General features: G+C 47.7%; 1 protein-coding gene across 5 annotated transcripts in view; it reads right to left on the bottom strand.

The window, feature by feature from the left end:
• AMOT (angiomotin) overlaps positions 1-15,753 on the bottom strand; it is a 64,286-nt gene extending 48,533 nt beyond the window's left edge. The window contains exons 1-2 of one of the 5 annotated variants that reach the window (XM_087748429.1): positions 15,584-15,753; positions 14,303-14,414 (exon numbers count right to left, since the gene is read on the bottom strand). The gene's annotated coding sequence lies outside the window, so the exon portion shown is untranslated. Of the gene's footprint in view, positions 1-2,793; positions 3,731-14,302; positions 14,415-15,583 lie in introns of those variants that run through there. The other 4 variants (XM_087748427.1, XM_087748428.1, XM_087748426.1 and 1 more) reach the window with 4 other exon arrangements.
• Between the last annotated feature and the right edge of the window lie 2,069 nt (positions 15,754-17,822).

Below are 17,822 nucleotides of genomic sequence, written 5' to 3'. Positions count from 1 at the left end.
TATTAAATTATCTACACTTCTGGGATTCTTGCTATTCTTTTGCAAAGTGAATGGCTTATGCTAATCAGGATGCATCTGAAATACATCATTCAAGCCTTCTTGTACAAATATAGTTCTTATTTATCCAGAAAGATCCCCACCAGCTGGCAATGTTTGCATACAATGTTAAACCCAACTTCAAGAGCCCATGCATTATGAGTCATTTTACACTTAAAAACATTAGTTCTCTTAGCTGTTCTTGAAGATGGTGTATCCCACGAGAAGAATTTTAGTGGAGTTCAACAATAATACACTATGTTCCTGTCCCGCTTTCTCTAGCACAAAGAAGCTGCAAGTTTTCTGTTGTTTGGTGGTGTTTTTCTCCTAACGGTGCTTTGCCTACAGAACATCTTTGGAGAAGGGACAAAAGGATTTGCACCAATCCCTTCTATATGATTCAAATATTTATGCTATACCCTCCTCAAGCACTTTCATCTAGTAACCTATGGAATGTGATCTCCTGACCTTAACACTCAAGCACGTCTACATCAGCTGCCCTTTGAGCTGTATTACAGACTATAGAGAATTTTTATACATTTGTATTACAGGCATATGAAAACCTTGTGGCCCAGACGTGGCATTCTGTGCTACAAAGCATGCGTTAGTCCAAAGTCGCTCAAGCATGCTTCAGGAAAGAGCAATACTTTGATTCTCCCACGTTTATGGCACAATCTGGCGTGATGTGTCACCCTAAATAGGTAGAATGATGAACCATGCTATCAGTATGTTAACCAACCATCACAATTTAAATGTGTCATGCCAAACAATACCAAAATTACGAGGTGCCAGCACCACTGCAATCCCATGTCCCACTGTATGGCCCATTCTGCCTACTCCGCGCTGCTCAGCTTCCTTTCGGCTTCCAGCCTCCTGCCCAGCACAGGCAGGGCTGCCTGCAAAACACCTCCAGAACCAGAAAGACAACGAGCTTGGGGGAAGACCAGGCGCCCCTTTCCCTCCTCCTGGAACTCCTGCCCTTTCCTCAAGAAAGCGCTACAGCAGAAACAAATCATTCTGTGTTGTGTTTGTGGCTCCCTGTTTTAAGGACAGGGGTTATGTTGCAAGTAAGTGTCCTGAAGAAAAAGAGAGGGAGACCAAGTGCCCCAGATGAACCTGCAGCGTCAACTATAGGACAAATTTTTCCACCGTCAGCTCACGACCCTGCTCCTAGGAGGAGCAGTCGCTGAGGTAACCCTGGCGAAAGTCTGACCCAAAGATTTAACAGGGTGATGGTCTTGATGGTAGGGTTCATGTTTTTATACCAGCCCTGAAAAACCGACGTGATGCTGCCCATCACTCACACATGAGCAGCACAAGTGTAGGACAAGCTCAAGAAGATTGTTCTCGTGCTCCCACTCTGATTTGGCAGAAAGGCTCAGTCCCCAGAAAAAGTCAAGGGTAGCAGAAAAAAGCGAGACAGCAGCCAAAACCTATGCCGTGTCCTCTCCCCCGAGATGGATCCTGCTCAGTCACCTGCCCCAGTCCCCTCGCAAGGTGCCCCGCTGGCTGTTGCACCTCAGTTCTCCGAGGGTCCATCAGCTCAGAGCATGTTGACTTGCATCCCCCTGTAAGGGAAGAACAGGACACCTTTTCCACTTTTTTTCCCCACAGAAATCCCTTCAGGGGAGAGGAAGGGGGTGGGAGGAGAAAAAATAAAGAGGACCAAGGACCACAACAGGCCAGTATTTAGCAGTTCCTGTATCATCTACAGGAAAAACCCACGCAGTGGGGAAGAGCACGATGTCAAGGCTGGTTTCACCACATAAACAGCCAGATCCTCCTGCTGGGGGACGCTGTGTGTTTCCACAGGGAACAATATAATCCTCCCTGCAAAGAGGAGTCCTACTACCAGCCACACGAAATTCCACAGGTCCTTCCCTTGCACAAAAGACTGGTAGCAATGAAACTCTGGCCGTGGGGGAGCAGGTATGTGGGTACAGGGCTGGGGGAGAAGAAAAAGTAGAAATTCACAGCAGTATTATCACTTGGAAAACAGCACACATTCAGCACTTGGCCCCTAGAGAAAGGAGTATGCTACAAAATATGTTTCCCTGCACAGAGACTGGGCCTCCATCCAGTTATTATGTGCACATGTCCCTGCTGCGCTTTCAGTCTTACTTTAAAAAAAATCTCAAAACAAAGAAAACATATCCTCATACTCACTCTGTACAGTGCCAAGCATGTTCCTAGCCATGTTCAGTAATCTGTTAAGGCGTGTTAATTACAGGTTCAACACTTTTACACCTTGTGACACGGCAGTAAAGCACTTAATGTAAAACAAATTCCAGTGTGAAACAAGAAATCTCAACTGATTGTGGAAGCCCTGTTTGCACACGTGCACACGTAAATGCACATACATGGCTCGCTGTGAAGCATGACGAGCAAAGACAATCTTGACACGTGGATTACAAGCACAATGACTGCGATTATTTTCTCAAAAGAAAAGAGCACCACAAGAAACCCGGCTGCTTTCAAACACAGCCTGACACAAACCCACTTCAGCGACTTCCACAGAATTTTACTTTATCCAATTACACACAAGTACATCACTATTAATTTTGGCTATTTACGGCCAGTGGTGAAATGGGTGGATGAGTGTATTTTTTTTGCAAGAATTCTGCAAGATGAAGAGTAATCTTTAGAGGAGAGAGAAATGATGGGCAAAAGCTGACAGAGAAGAGAGCCAGTCTAACTCCCAGGTTCAGGCTGCAAGAATGAATGCCGAGACCCTTGCGCCATGAGCACGTCTCTTACCTACTGATCTGCTGAAGACAAAAGGGTTTTCTTCTTTTCAGAAACTGGACACTTGTAGCTCGTTGGGTCAGCCACACAAAGCTTCCCTGCTGCCAAAGGTATTTTTTTCCCCCTCGGGTTTTTGTTGTTGTTGTTTGGTTTTTTACCCCAGAGAGTAAAGGGCAGAACAGTGGATTCAGCAGGGGCAAAGGGTGGAATTCGAAACTCAACAGGCGAACTGCAAAGCTCTCTCTAAAAGATGTTGTATTTCAAGGCGCTTTCACTTGCAAATCCTTCTTCATCCTCAGTGTCAATAAAACTGGAGGGGGGGGAAGTAAACTTTTTTAACTGCAGAAATAAACTGGACTCCACAGAAAGGGGAACGGGGTAGCAACCGGATTTGTGGCTCCACTCTTTCTTTTATTAAAAATAAATATACTTTCAGACAGGCAATCAAGATAGATGGGTAAAAATCCAGCACAGTCAGGCAGGACCTGCCCGCAGTCCTTGGAAGGAGGATAGCGGTATCTCAGGAATGGCAGAATAAACAAAAAGAAGGGAAAGCCTGCGTCCCGCTGGAGGTGGCCCGGCGCAGGCTCCGCTGTCAGTGGCAGCGCCGCCCGGGGCGCTCGCAGCGCCCGCGGCCCCGGCAGGGAAGGGCGGCCCGCAGCATCGCGGCCGGGGGAGGCTAAGCTGGGCTGGGCTGGGCTGCGCCGCTCCGCGCCGCTCCGCGCCTCCTTCTCCGCGGTTACCTGTGCGCAGCGGGGCGAGGCGAGCACGGAGGAGCCGCAGGGCCGGACGCGGGGCTGGGGCGGCAGCGTGCCCCGGCACAGGCTCCCCGCGGCAGCAGGCTCCCACCGGCGCGCACACCAGGGCAGGGCAGGGCAGGGCCGGGCCGGGCCGGGCCGCGCAGCTCCGCTCCTTCCGCCGCGCTCTGCGGGGACGGCGCTGCGCCAGGCGGGCAGGAAGCGCCCCGGCGCCCGCCCCCCGCCGCCGGCACCGCCTCCGCCCCGCCCCCGCCCCTCACCGCGCTCCCGCCGGCGGCGGCGCGGGGCTGCCCCGGCCGCTATTGTGTGCGGGGCGGCGGGGAAGCCGGTGCCGTCCCGGGAGGGCGGCGCTGGCCGCGCCCCGCGGGAGCCGGCACCTTGGCAGAGGCTTCCCCCGCCGGAGCGGTGCGGAGCCGCAGCCCGAGGGAAGCGGGGGAGCTGCGGGCCGCAGGCAGGCAGGGCTCCGGCCCGGCCCAGGCGGGGAGCGCGCCCCGCCGTACTGCCCGTGCAGCGGGCACCCAGCAGCTCCGGCCGCGCCTTTGGGCCCCATCTGCCCCGCTCAGCCCTGCAGCTGTAAGGACTTCGTGTGCCGAGTCGCTTGGCCACCTGCGGGAGCGTTGGCAGGAGCTGGCCCCAAAGTCTCAGAACCATTCTGCTAAGTCAGTGGGGTTAAATGGGTTTATACCACCGTACACCGGCCAAGGATCTGACTCGCCCACGTTTTGCTGGCCAGATGCTGAAAATAATTGAAAGCGTGGCAAGAACTGATCATGACTAACTGCATTAAAGCGGGATATTAAAGGAGCTCCCTCTGTATAATGTTCTGCTTAAAACTAAGATATACATCACGTAGTCTTCCAAGGCTCAGTCTATCCTAACAGTAAACACCCACGGACCTCTACTACTCTGCCACAGCTGGATCTAATGCTTGGTGTGGAAAGAGGAGAGGGAAGACACTTCAGTATTCTCCCCAAACGCAATCACGATTTTGCTGTGTTTCATCATTTTACCGCATGATAGAAGATGGTAGCCACATTCAGAGGTGGTTTTTGTTTGAAGGCTTTAGCACCTGGACTCACACTGTAGAATTTCAACTTCAAAACCATGTAACAACCTTTAAAGACAAGCATGAACGTATCACCTTTGTGCCTGTCTCCCCATTCAAAGCGGGCCAGTAAAAGGATCCCAAAATGCTGATAAAAAGAAAAGCTTAAGCCAGTCTCCCTGCTTCGGAAGATCTAATAGCACTTGGTAACGGCAATAACGCAGTCCTCCCTGCAGGGGTACCAACCTCGGTATCCGAGGGGCAAAGCTCTTGTTCTGAAAAGGGGTAAGCAACTAACTTCTCCTAGCCCGATGCCTGTAATAGGGGCAAATCCCCAGTCTAAACAAGGCCCCAGATAACAAACTGGTCCTTCAATAGGGACATATTTGTGTACAAACAATGGTACCTTGCCTTCACAACCCACCCCCTCCTCTGCCTTTTGCATACAATGTGCTCGAATCCTCCCCCTGTCAGGTCTCTCCTGTCCGTGAACTCCCAGTGACAGCTTCTACTCGTCCCCCGTTCACTAACTTGTCACGTCAAGAAAGAGCCAAACCAAAAAAGAGAGAAGCTGTCACGGTGTGTGCACAGCTGACTTAATACAGTAAGGCCTGACCACGCAAATATTAAGCCCATTAAGTGGTCCCAGTTTGGTAAGGTTTGGCCATAAGATGACACCAGTTTCCAGAAGTACTAAATGTGCAAAAACTGGCCAAATCCTTGCACTGTGGAACTTGGCTTACTGGAGTTCATCAGGGCTCTTTGTGTGAGAAGAGATAACACGATTCAGCCATTTACCTTGTAATTGCTCTAAGCAAACGAATCCTTTCCAACATTCCCAACTCTTAACATTGAAAAGAAAGATCCGGAAAAAAATTCAGGAAGTCAAACTTCAGAAATCCCAAATGTGGCATATATAAACATCTATTTTTTTCCCCTCGTAACTGACATTCATTCATTGGAAGATTTCATCGGAACAAATGTAGGAACACGCGTAAACGGCTCATTAACATCCCATAACCTTACAGTTTGCAAACGCAAAAAAAAGACAAGGCAGAACAAGCTAATGAAGCACATATTTGCTAGATGCTGTGGGGTGGAGCTGTAAGGGACACACATAGCCTCAGTCGGTTAGAGAGTTATAAAGTATGCTTCAATCACACATCCTGTCTCCCTCCCACATGCTAGAAGAAAATAGTGGGGAGTAAAGAGAGAAGGTAGAGTCATCAGGAAAGTAAAAATATTGCTTAATGCAGACACTGAAAAGCAGCTAGCCTTGCCCGAGGCATATGAACCTCAACTCATCTGCCGCTGTTTATTCTACAGAGCGCTCACGCCGCTCATGTTTAGCCCGCGGGATTGGAGATACCAGCTTTATCGGAACTGGAAAAGAACGAAGATGCATGAAATCCACATTCTCTTCCTTAAAACATTCCCCCCCTGCATCCTCCCTGCACCCAGCTCCCCGCCCAGCCCAGTCCTCAGGAGCTCCAGCACACATCTGAACGGCTGCCAGCGGAGGAAGCGAGCAGTTTCCATACACACATCACGCCACAATGTGGGAATTCAGGAAACAACACAAGAAAGGGGTTCCTAATAACTGTTCCAGCGTATTCGGGCCAATTTATGCAATCATACAAAGGTCACAGTAGATGTGTTAAAAAGCACAAAAGATAAACGCCACAACGGCAACTAGTTCAAAGTAGGAAAATAAATCTTGGGCTTACGAAGTGTTTGGATGACCTGGAATTGCTCCACCTACAATTTTTTAAGAGGTTGTCCTTCACATTCTTTAAAATTCCTCCATCTTAAAGTTCCTCCCTCCAGGAATCTGTAACTCTGCTGTCCTTTGTCCACAGCAGCTGGAGCTCAGGAAGCTGCTGATCTTATCCCTCGTGTACAGAGAGAAATCACCGCTCGGCCCTGCGTCCATTCACTGCAGCTGAGAGGGGTGTAAATTAATTTCCGTGCATCTCTGATCTCCGGCCAGCTTAACAGAGCTTTTCTTCTTGCACATAAAAATAAACTGTTAACAGTGCTCAGAAGTGCCATTTAGCTCTCGGAACCAGACAGTACATCCCCACCACCACCAAAGCGGGGAGGGGGTGTGTGTGTGTTTCTTTGTCTAGTCTGTAGGTACGCTGTTGGGTGAAATAATGGCCCTACAGTAAACAAAATGCAAGCAATGGTAAAAAAGCCTAGGAGGAGGAGATGAGGCCAAGTTCACTAGGTGAGCAAGAGCAAGGAATAGGTAATTCTGAGAAGGGCGATTACTTTATATTTCTTGCCATAGAAGCCAAATAGTCAGCTTGACATATATTCATTGAAGAAAAGGAAGTAAACGAACAAATACATTAGGGGATACAAATCAAAACAAGATTAGGAGATTTCAAAACGGTGTAAGAATCATAAGAAAGGTGTGGAGAAGGCACCGAGGTACAGGAGGGTTAAGTGGTTTGTCCAAAGTCATGCTGGGAGTTCAGTCGAGACTCGTAGAGTCCCAGAGGCGCAGGCCACGGAACCCGCCTTGCTGCCCGCACGTACGGTGAACTTGGACGTACAGCATTGCAGCTTTTGCTGCCATTTTACCACCGGGTTGGACAGCACCCAGGGCCTTCAGGGTGGCCATGGCCATTTTTAAGTTGTATTTAGAGAATTTGATGTTGCTGCTATATCCAGCTCCGAGCCGTAACAAACCCTGAAAGGCTCCCTCGGGTCCTGCCATTGGGTACAGCTGGCGACCAGCTATGATTTCTGAAGAGAAGCAAAATCCATCTGATAGACATGAGATTGAGGCACAAATTATATGTAAAACCAGTTATCATTCACCAACAGATGGCAATGACAGGTATTCACAGCCCAACAACACCAGAAATTACTACCATGAAACTTTACATGCTCGGAATCACTAGAAAAATTCCACTTTTGAAACACAAGAGCAAGAATTGTTATGCACTATGTATTCCTCTGTCCTTCACTAAGTAATTGCTGTGTCTTTCTACACAAGTTTATTATTCTATATAATAGAACTTCAATGACCACATAACTTCTGGGAGAAAAGTAATTGCTACAGAGACTTTTGCGTAGCCAACTTCACGTCCTGTCTATATTGTGATTTACACTGTAACATGGCTCCCGCTTATCTAAGGTTTTGTATGCTACTGCGTGTGAAGGTTTTTAAAAGTATGTCTGTCTGGATGGTACCTCTAATGGAGTGTAACTCAAGTTCGGCATGGTTCCTTGGGTGAAGAAAGGGCCTGCATGGGAAGGGGGAGAAAAGGAACAGCTTACCAGAGTGAAATGCAGTATAGAGGTCAGCAGTCATGTGTCACCCATGAGCTGATTGATCAGGTACCACCTGTAAAGAGAATTATTCTAACTGCTGAACCTTGGCCCCTTTTTATGCAGAATTTCGGAAGAAAGCTGTGTAACCAGAAGAGTGATAAACAACTGCCAACTATGGAAAAACAAATGAAATGTTTCAGCTTTGCTCTAAACTCATTCACATCCCACTCTGTTAGACTTAAATGTAGTTTTGGCAAAATAAGGACAGCAGGGTTAGTCTGGACAAAGGGATTTCCTTACAAGACATCCTTCTTCTCCCAAAGAAGGACCTGTAAGCCTTTAACTGATGACTATTGTACGTTAACAACCTTGATGTATGAAAGTCGACCATCTCCCTCGTTTCTCTGCACTCTTGCCTCTCATGTCTCTTTAAAAAGAGACATCTCTTCAAAATCTGGTGAAATGAATGAAAAGATTCCCTCAACTTCAATGGATTTGGACTGGAGTGAACTGTAAGAATAAGGCATGGGGGCCCTGCACTTCAACACAGTCTGTGTTTGCTCTTGATGACTAAAGAATGTATGAAATCACAAGAGCGCGAGATGTACAGCAGGTTCTGCAGCAAAAAACAGATTTGATAATCCTGATACTTCAATGACCATAAAGATTAAGAGGGGAAAACCACAGCTGATTCAAAACCAAAAAGCCTAATCTCTTCAAAGTCTCCAGAACTTATAACAGTGCAACCATGGGGACGGGGGAGAGGGGGTGATTTTTGGTTTAGAGCTTTTGCAACTCATTTTTAATATTGATATCAGAATCAGACTTAGAACTGAGAAATGAAAGAAGCCCAACCAAAAGTAACCTTTGGCTGAAAGCAACCTTCCATTGCCTGGGAAGGTGAGAAGTATGGTCTCAGTGAAACAGCGAACGCCATATAGATGCCAGAGCTCTACTAATTGTAGGAGCCGGGCCATCTTCCCCTGCTACACAGAAGCTGTACTGAATAGTAAACAGATTATTCTGAACATGAAATTAAAGGAGAAAAATGAAAGGAGAAATAATGTTATGTACAAAAAAGGTCAAATGCATTGGAACAAAATCTATGAAATTCTGCTAAATAATTGCTTCAAAAAGTGGCAATTATAATTTTTCTGAGCACACAGTTGTGCTCCTAAAAACAATCTTTCTCCTGTAGTAAGCTACGCTACACAAAGATTGATAATTAGAGACAGCAAGATATCAAGTTACAGATAATTGATTAACATTTCATTTTCACAGAAATGAAAAACTAAAAATAGAATTACGGAACAACATCTGATTAGATTTTACAATCAATTTCAGAAGCTGCTGCCACATTCTGGAAGAGCACCAGCACTCTCTGCTGGTGACCTTTGTTCAATAGTTATCTAGAGGAAAAATGAGCAGTGAAATGCATTATGTTTCTGATATGGAATGCCATTTCTGTTTTAAATGGATGATTAATTAGATCCCTATCAATTTAGCAAAGGGCAACTCTAGGAGCTAGTTATGTTTCTGGAAACAATACAGTGATTACTAAGGAGTGTATTTACTATGGGCAATCATCATTCACTGGAATAAATTTCAGTGTCGCAAATAAACATCTGATGTTTAATGCTTCTCTCTGCAGAAAGCACTTCTGCTGTGCTGTAGCACAAAGACAAGCTGGTGTGAAGTTCCCATGATGCCAAATCCCTTGGCTCCACCCCGACTTCCCATCAATTTTAGAGCTATGCCAAGAAAAACAGCTCTTCTTAAAAAGCCCTAGTGTAGCACCAACATCTTCCCCTAAGGTAGTCACAGTGGAAACGCTACCGTGTTTTAATCAAAGCAAACCTGCTCCCAGCCCTGTCTCTGTTACACCCTTTGCCGGGAAGCTGGAAAAGCTTTGACTCCCTCTCTCCGGCGTGCACGCAAGGCTTGTCCACACCCCTCGTGGATTACTTTACCGCATCTGAGCCAGAGACTGCGCGGGGACAAACAGATCAGGAGCAAAAAAATAAAAACAAAGCCAAGTACCTAAGTGACAGCTGTCCCAGTTTCCAAACTACGCACAGATCAGGCATCAGTAAGAAGGGTTAAAGACTGGCAAATTGAATCCATGTGCAGCTCATGAAAGTGTGGGAAACAAAAGAGACAATGTGAGTTAAGGACAGAGTATTCATTAGCAAAGGGCTCAAGTTTCTTGGCTTTTGCTGGTCTGCTTCCCAATGGCCATTTTTCAAGGTAGCTTTTTGTTCATAGCCCTGGAAAGACATTATACTCTTTCTGTGCTAACAAACTAAAGCTCAGTACATGTTGAACTGCTTAAAATAATTTGTCTTTTTAATTCCCTGAGGGCAAGAGGGGAGAACAATGTCAGAGATGGGATTTTTTAGCTGGGCTACAGTGGGCTTTGGATCAGAGCTTTATATGACATATCTGATCCAAAGACCTCAGACACCTTCATAAATATTCACTTACACTATGGTATTAAATACTCACATAAAGAAATCCAATGTTTAAAAAAAAAAAAAATACATGAGACTTCATAATGCAGCCCTATCAATTCGAGTCAGAGTAAAGCCATGACTGGAGAATGGCTGCCCCGGCTCAGCTCTGCATTGCTGGGGCCGGACCTGCCACCCCTCCCTGTCAATGCCTGCAAGGCACTCAGGAACTTCTTAACGAGGATGGCTTCAAAGTATTTGGGATGCTGAAGAGATTCAGTTTACAGCAGCGACATAAGGTTGGAGAAGGGGGTCCCGGTCATTCACCGGGAGAGGCCTGAGGTCTCCAGTGTTTCCATTTGAGGGGCACAGTCAACCCTCGTATCAGGTGGAGCGGCCAAATTAAATGATGTGGGAGCATGAGCGGTACCAGCGAGAGCCCAGTGCTCCCCAAGCCCTGCAGTAGGTCTATACCCCTCCATCACAGGGGAGACATCCAGAGCAAGACTGCAAATCCCCTGGTGCCTAGGGCCCGTATTTTGAAAGTAGCTCCATGTCTAGTAGGACATAAATACCACCTTAGGATCTGCTTCATAAGGTCCCTAAATATAAGCCGAGTCTTGAAAATCTGACCTTTGCTTCTTCAGAAAAATCTGCATTTTAGTAATCCTGAGGCTTAGAGGGGAACTGATTTGCTGCTCAATCAAGAAAAAGCAGCAATTAGGGTGGAATTCTGGAAAAAACAGTTAAAATAGCAGGTCAGAAATTGAAACCCAGGGTCTATTTCACTGTTTCAGTCAGTAGTTATCCGTGTATTAAGTGTAGCAAGATACACAGTGTTCTACTTTTACTATTTTACTTTATGAAGTAAAAAATGGGAAGAACAGCTCCTGCATTAGAGAAACAGCTAAGAGCCCTAAAAGGAACAAACACAGTGGTAAAAATGAGTGAGTTTTAACATAGTCATAAGTCAAAGTCAGAAATAATTGTTCTAATGCATTCTGCTCCTAACAAATCTCAACTTCAGAAGAGTTTCGTGTCTGCAGAGTCCCAAGGAACTTGTTAAGCATTCAAGGATCACCAACACTTGGCTGAGTGGGACAGAGCGACAGCCAAATGCCAAGCACAGCGCTCTAAAACACTGCATGAGGAACAGAGATTCCTGCCTAAGGGATCAGAGCAAGTTTCCCATTGTAGAAAAGGACAAAAGGTTTCAAACCTGAAGTTTTCTACTTTTCAAGGAAGTTTTAATATTTTGGACATGACAAGACCCAGCAAGAGATCACTGATCTACAAGGAATGAGAAGATGCTAAAAGCCTTGAGAACTTGAGTAACTTTAGGAAATGAACATGATTACTTTTTTTTTAATATTACTAACTATACATGCCAGACTGCTCTTAAATATTCTCTTCCCACATTCATACCCACACCTTTACCTTCGTACCATACGAATTCCGTATTCAGCTCTGTCCCTTGATCATTAATGCAGACTCCTAAACTTCAGACTTCAAAGAAATGCACGCGTTAAGAGTCACAGGCACAGGACTGGCACAGCGTCAAAGCCTCCCTATGCAGGAACCTCGATCTTCTGTTTGACTTCACTGTACAAATATCTCCTTCTATCAAGACTAGGAAATTCAATGATTTATGTAGGGCTTCCCACAGATTAAGTTAATAAGGGAACCCAACAGTGCCTCATCTCCTTCCGCCTTCCAAACACTGGTAAATGAAAGGAAATGGGAATGTCTCCTGGGGTAAGGGAAAGACGTGAGCGCTCTACAAATGTGCAAGGGAAGAAACCAAAGGCTCCATTGTGTGGATACGCACTTCTCCAGGAACCCTCTTCCCTTCTCCTCCCTCCCATAAGTGGCATATGATAATGTTCTTAGGGAAACTTGGTTCAGCTGCAAAGCCTCACCCACACAACACCGGTTGTCACCCAGAACGGTGGTGTTTCACTTTTCTTCCTGCTTTTTCTTCTCTATTTTTCCTTCCTTTGTCCCTCCCCCCTTTCTTCTGTTCTCACCCTCCCTCTTTCTGCTGCTCAAAATGTCTGCACTCCCTGCTTCCTTATTTCTGCAGGTTCCCTTCTATCATTTGTAGTACCTTTCCAGTACCACCAGCATTACTCGGAGCTCCAGTCATGCCTTACTAGTCAAAGCTTCCAGCATATGAGACTGAATTACAGTTTAACACAATACAAATGAAGAAATTACGGCACAGATAGATCAAGATACAGGTATCTCCAAGACCCTAAGGGACTTAGGGACGCATTTTAATGTAACTTGCAATCAACATCCCTTTGAGTTACATTTGAAAATTACACCAGCATTCCCTGGCCAAGATTAAGCCTCATCACAAGACAGAAAGGCAGTCTGGCCTTTTTCAGCTTTATTTGTAGCTGCTCCTATATCACCAGCTTTCAAGGAAATCACCCAACACCAAACTAACACAGGTGGAGTTTCTTTAGTGGTAAGAAAGCTGCTATAGGTCATCAGATTCAGGCATTTTCATCAATAAGATGGTGCACGCTTCCTCTGAGCTAAGTTAGACATTACAACGATAAAGTGTGAGAAGCTGTTGTAGATACACATGCTTCAAAGTGCCTTCAACAGCCTTATGATTCCTCATAAAACACGGGGCTAAAGTGACAGTACTGATGGTAGACGGCGTTACGGAGCCATGATTTACTGACTGAGAAGGCGAACTATAAAGCCAAACTCAGAAATTTCTCTGCCTAATGAGAACATTGCAATTAGGTCATCGCTGAACACTGCATAACCACAAATCGGAGCAAAAACATTCCCACAGAATAAGTAATATGTGACAGCAGGTATTTGGAATGAGAACAAGGGTTTCATCCGCGTAGCCCTACTGCTGAATTATGTAGATAAACAGCGGTCCTGAGATAGTCAACTTCCAGTGGGGACATGCAGGTGTCAGGATGCATAGCCCCAGTGTAGCACTAGCAATCTAGAGCCTGGAGTCCCAAAGATGAAAGCTCATATCCAACTTTGATGAAATTTGACGAGGTGTTCAGAGCAAGTTTGGGGGTCAGAATTCTATTTCAGTCATGTGTGAACTGGATCCAGGCCACAACCTTCTTTGTATCTTCTGGACTCCAGTATGAGCAATGCGTCTAATTTCCAATAATTATTTCTGCTAAAAAACTAAATCAGTTCTACACCTAACCTTGCTCAGTTCAGGCTGTACATTTTGGTAAGCCTCCGAACATGAGACCTTTATTCAAATGACAAGACAAGGGACGTTAATAGGAGAACACTGTCCGGACTGCTTTTGGTCACTGAAACTCCCTGGCCCTCTCCCTCCCTTGGGTCCTGCACAGGCATGTGGAAGTACCTGCTGTGGGGGCAGACAAAGATGTGAGAGCAAAGATTTGCAGGTTAATGGGATACCGTTCTGATCAGGGAGATTAGGTTACGAGGCCATGCCTTTGAAGACTGGCTTCTTCAGTGTGGCACTTTGGTTTATGACTGGGGATTTCTTTTAATTAGATTGTACTCTTAATTATTTATGACCTATATTATCTGCAGAAGCTGCCCAAACCTTAAGCCTTAATAAGGATAATTGGAATAATCATATTTTTACCTCTTTTGTAAAGCACCTTGAGCCTTACTGATGAGAAACGCTAGGACAGGATTAGATGCTTAATGAGAAATTATCATTAAAAAGCGGAATAAAAAAAAAAAGTGAACTAAAATGGAATTTTCTATTTTGTACTGCATTGGGGCTGAATTGAGGATCATTTATCAGAGGGGACACTGAAAATTTTGACCTGAAAATTGAACGGGGATCTTCTTTATGCATCTCAGGATGAGAGATTCCAGGCGAGGGTGCCAAGGGCCAGAACCTGGGCCCAAATGTCGTGAGAAGACAGAACAGCCCCCCAGGAGCCTGCACTATGGAAGTGCTGGGCTATCCTACCGTATGCTGGCAATTCAGCCAGTTCTTGGCTACTTACAGCATCGAGCAAAAGCAATGGGTGTTTAAGGTCACCCAAGTTCCTGTGTCCACCACAGCTCCTCCACACTAAAGATTTGGCCTTCCAGCTCTCACCTTCCTCAAAAAGTGCCCTGGAATTGAGACAGACGGGATTTGTACTTCTGCTTCGACCATGTGGTCAATGTCACAGTGGATATTTATGGGCCTACCTGAATCAGTCTGCTCATGAAAGGCATGATCTTTCAACCTGAGGGCAGACCATGAAGTAGCAGCGGGGATGGCTAAACCCAGAGCCTCGAGGGGCTGGTGGGATCCCCACTCTCTACCAGGCAACGATGCAAACCCAAAGCTTTTAACTCTTTGGGGATTATCACCCACAAACCGGCATTTTGTTCTCTCAGAGATCAAAGCAGGAGGATTTAGAGTCACTTCTGCTTAATTTAGAGTTTGGGCAGGGGTGGATCAGCTCCTGTGGGTGTTTGGGGCTGGCAGGGACGGGGACTCTGGAGGGAAGAGGAGGGCATAGCAGGCACCATCTCTTGCAGCTGTGGCAGGGGCAGAGGCCCTGGACCTCCTCTGCAGGACCGTAGGTAGCAAAACATCCCCTTGCATTACCTAGACTTGAAAATGGACCTGGGAAGGGACAAGACGGCTCTGCTCTCTCCTTCACACCGACTCCTCTGTCCCCACTACCACACGCATCAGTCCCCCCTGCAAGCCCTCACAGCCTTTTCCTAGCCTCGCCGCTCGCCTGTGACTAGACCACCCCGAGACCACCGGGGGTGCCTGCGGCGGCCCCCAAATACTGGACGTGGTCCCGGGGTTGGCGGGCTGAGCCACAGAACTGCCCCACGCCCGCCCACCTCGCCCGGGGAAGGAGGTGGTCTCCGCGAAGAAGCGACCCGGCAGCCCCCTCCCCGGGCTCTGAGGGAGGACCCCCGCCTCGGGGGAGCCGCGGGGCCGCGCAGCCCCGTCCCGGGACGTGCGAGGAGGGGGCAGCGCGGGGAGCGGGCCGGCATTTACCTCAGGCGGGGGGCGCGGGCAGGGCCGGGGCTACAGCGGCCGTTAGGCGGGAGCCGGCGCCGCACGCCCCCGCCTCAGCAGCCCCTCCGGCGGGGGAACCCCAGCGCCGCTCCCCGCTGCACCTGCCCCCGAGCCCGGCATCCCGGCCGCGCAAGGGCGGCCGCGGCCCCCTCCTCGTCGCGGGCGGCCGGCAGGGCAGCAGCCAGCCGCGCTCCCCTCAGGCAGCCGGCCTCGCAGCGGCGGCCCGAGCCTCCCCCCCTCCACACCCGCTCCTTACCCCGCGGGCGCCTGCCCCGGCGGCCGCCCGCTCATCCATCTTGCTCCTCTTCCCTCCGAGGTGACAAAGCCGGCATGGCAATGAGAGACACCGAGGAGCTCTGGGAAGTGCCTACCCCAGATTCAGTTATTAACTTTCACCAGGCGGCTGCAACTACGGCACCCGGCAGCCCCCGCTGGGCCGCCGCCTGCAAAGGCGGCCGGGAAATGTAGTCCTCCCGCCCCGCCGCCGCCTCACCGCCCGCCCGCCCGCCCGCCCGCCTCGCCTGGCCTCGCCGCCCGAGGGCACGGCGGGAACACGGCCCTCGCTCGGAAGGCAGTCTCTAGGCTCCTTTAGGTTTCCACCTCTTGGCCGATGGAGAAGAGGTGGTCCGGGCGGGCGCTCCATGGAGGCCGCTCCTCTCCAACAGGCCTGGGCCACGCAGGCACCTGGGGGCTAAGGGCACAAAAGTCCTCCGTGAAACAGCATGAAACACCGTCTGGGCTGTGAGGCACACCCAGAAGGCAGGCGTCAAGGGGAACACACGGAAAAAGAGGGGAGGGAGATGTTCATCCTTCACTCCAAGAGAGGGGGATGCCTTCCCCACTATCATGGCATCACTCACAAAATGGCTGCTGCCCACAGGAGGCCCCTTTCCTCGTTGGGAAGGCAGAGCCATAAACAAGTTTTGATGTTTTAGCCATTACGAAGGGACATTTGCCACAGCTGGCTTGCGGGCCAGCCAGAGCTGCAAGTATTAAGGATGTCCTGGGCCCCCTCTGCCCCATCAGGGCTGATGTCCCTGCATGTGGCCACCGAGTCACCGCTGCTACAGGGTGACTGCCATTTTTACTACTGAGAGTAACATTTTCAAGTACCATTGATTGCGCGTTTTACAACACAGTAAACGCTTTTACAAGGCTTTCTCTGCCTCCTGTAGTTAATGGTAGATTGTAAATTATGCAGGGAAACACCAGTATGAGAGCTCATATATTTCAGCCTAAGAGGAGCTTATTTTGCTGACAACAAATTTAAAGTCTTCCACGCTGAATTTTTTTATAATCTCAGGCATGAGGATTTAAGCTCTTCACTTTTTATTTCACCTGCCTCTTATGAGATTTATGTGCTAAATCTATTACCTTCCTAACATCATGAGCTTTCTGGGACAGCTTTGTCTTCTAAGGTCTTCCACCGTGTTTCTAAGTAGCAACATTCCTTGCCTCAAAAACACTCTCAAGAAAAGCAATAAAAATGTAAAAGCAGAACTGCCAAAGATTCATGTCTAGAAAAGTTGTCAGAACACATGCAAAAATCATCTAGGAAGCCCGGTGTGACTCCAGAGGATGTCAAATTTAGTGAGGGAAGGAACCTCTAGATGCCTTAAGAATATTTTATCACTGCAATAGCCAGGTACTAAAAAATAGTAATAGGTAAAGCTTAAAAAAAAATATCTGGAAACTCTGTCACTCAAGTAATCAGCTGCGGTCATCAAGTGTACAGCTCCTGCCGTCTCACGTTGAGATGTTTCATCCATTTTTCTGTACAACCCGTAAAGCCGAGTCTCTCTCTTGCCTTGCGGTACAAGATTTGCGATGTTGAGCACGCAGACCCGAACGTTGCACTAGTTAAAACAAGGCATGTGGAAACAAAAGGACATTTTAGAGATGTGAGTAGCAAGCATCCAGTCAGTTGGAAAAACGTTTTTAAGTGCAGACACGTGTGTTCACGGAGCATTACTACTCCTTGCCATATTTGATTACAGATAGCTTTGTTTTGTTGCTTTTGATGAAGAGGGGAAAAAAAACCCAGCAGAGGCAGGGGCCACACACCAACCTTTCACTGTAAACACCACGAAAGGGGCTATGGAGGGCAAGTCTGTTATTGCTCCATGGGAATCCAGCAACACAGGGGTATAAGAGTGACACTAAAATGGGCCGTGCTGTCAGAGGCCTTGTTTGCCAGAGCCAGACAAGAATGATCTGTTATAAAACATGGTGGAATGTTTGTTTTTGTAGTACTGGATTTCCAAAATCCATCGTCTTTTTGTGGCCGACAAGCTCACTCCTTTCTTTGCCTCGTTACTGCAGCTGTCGGAGGTCTGCACCCCTGCCTGGAAAACATTAGTAACAGCGAGAAAGCAATCCTAGCAAAAATCTGCATCATTCATGCGTAATCAGACAATGCTTGGGAGATTTACAAAGGAGGGGAGGAGGGGGAGAAAACCACAGCGCCGCAGTCATTTGCATTATTTCTAGTTTCT

Source organism: Nipponia nippon, unplaced genomic scaffold, assembly GCF_047370975.1.
Source record: "Nipponia nippon isolate SJK-2023a ecotype South Korea unplaced genomic scaffold, ASM4737097v1 scaffold_12, whole genome shotgun sequence".
NCBI classification, from domain to species: Eukaryota; Metazoa; Chordata; class Aves; order Pelecaniformes; family Threskiornithidae; genus Nipponia; species Nipponia nippon.
The sequence above is the reverse complement of the archived record's forward strand: the minus strand, read 5'-3'. Positions and strand labels throughout refer to the sequence as shown.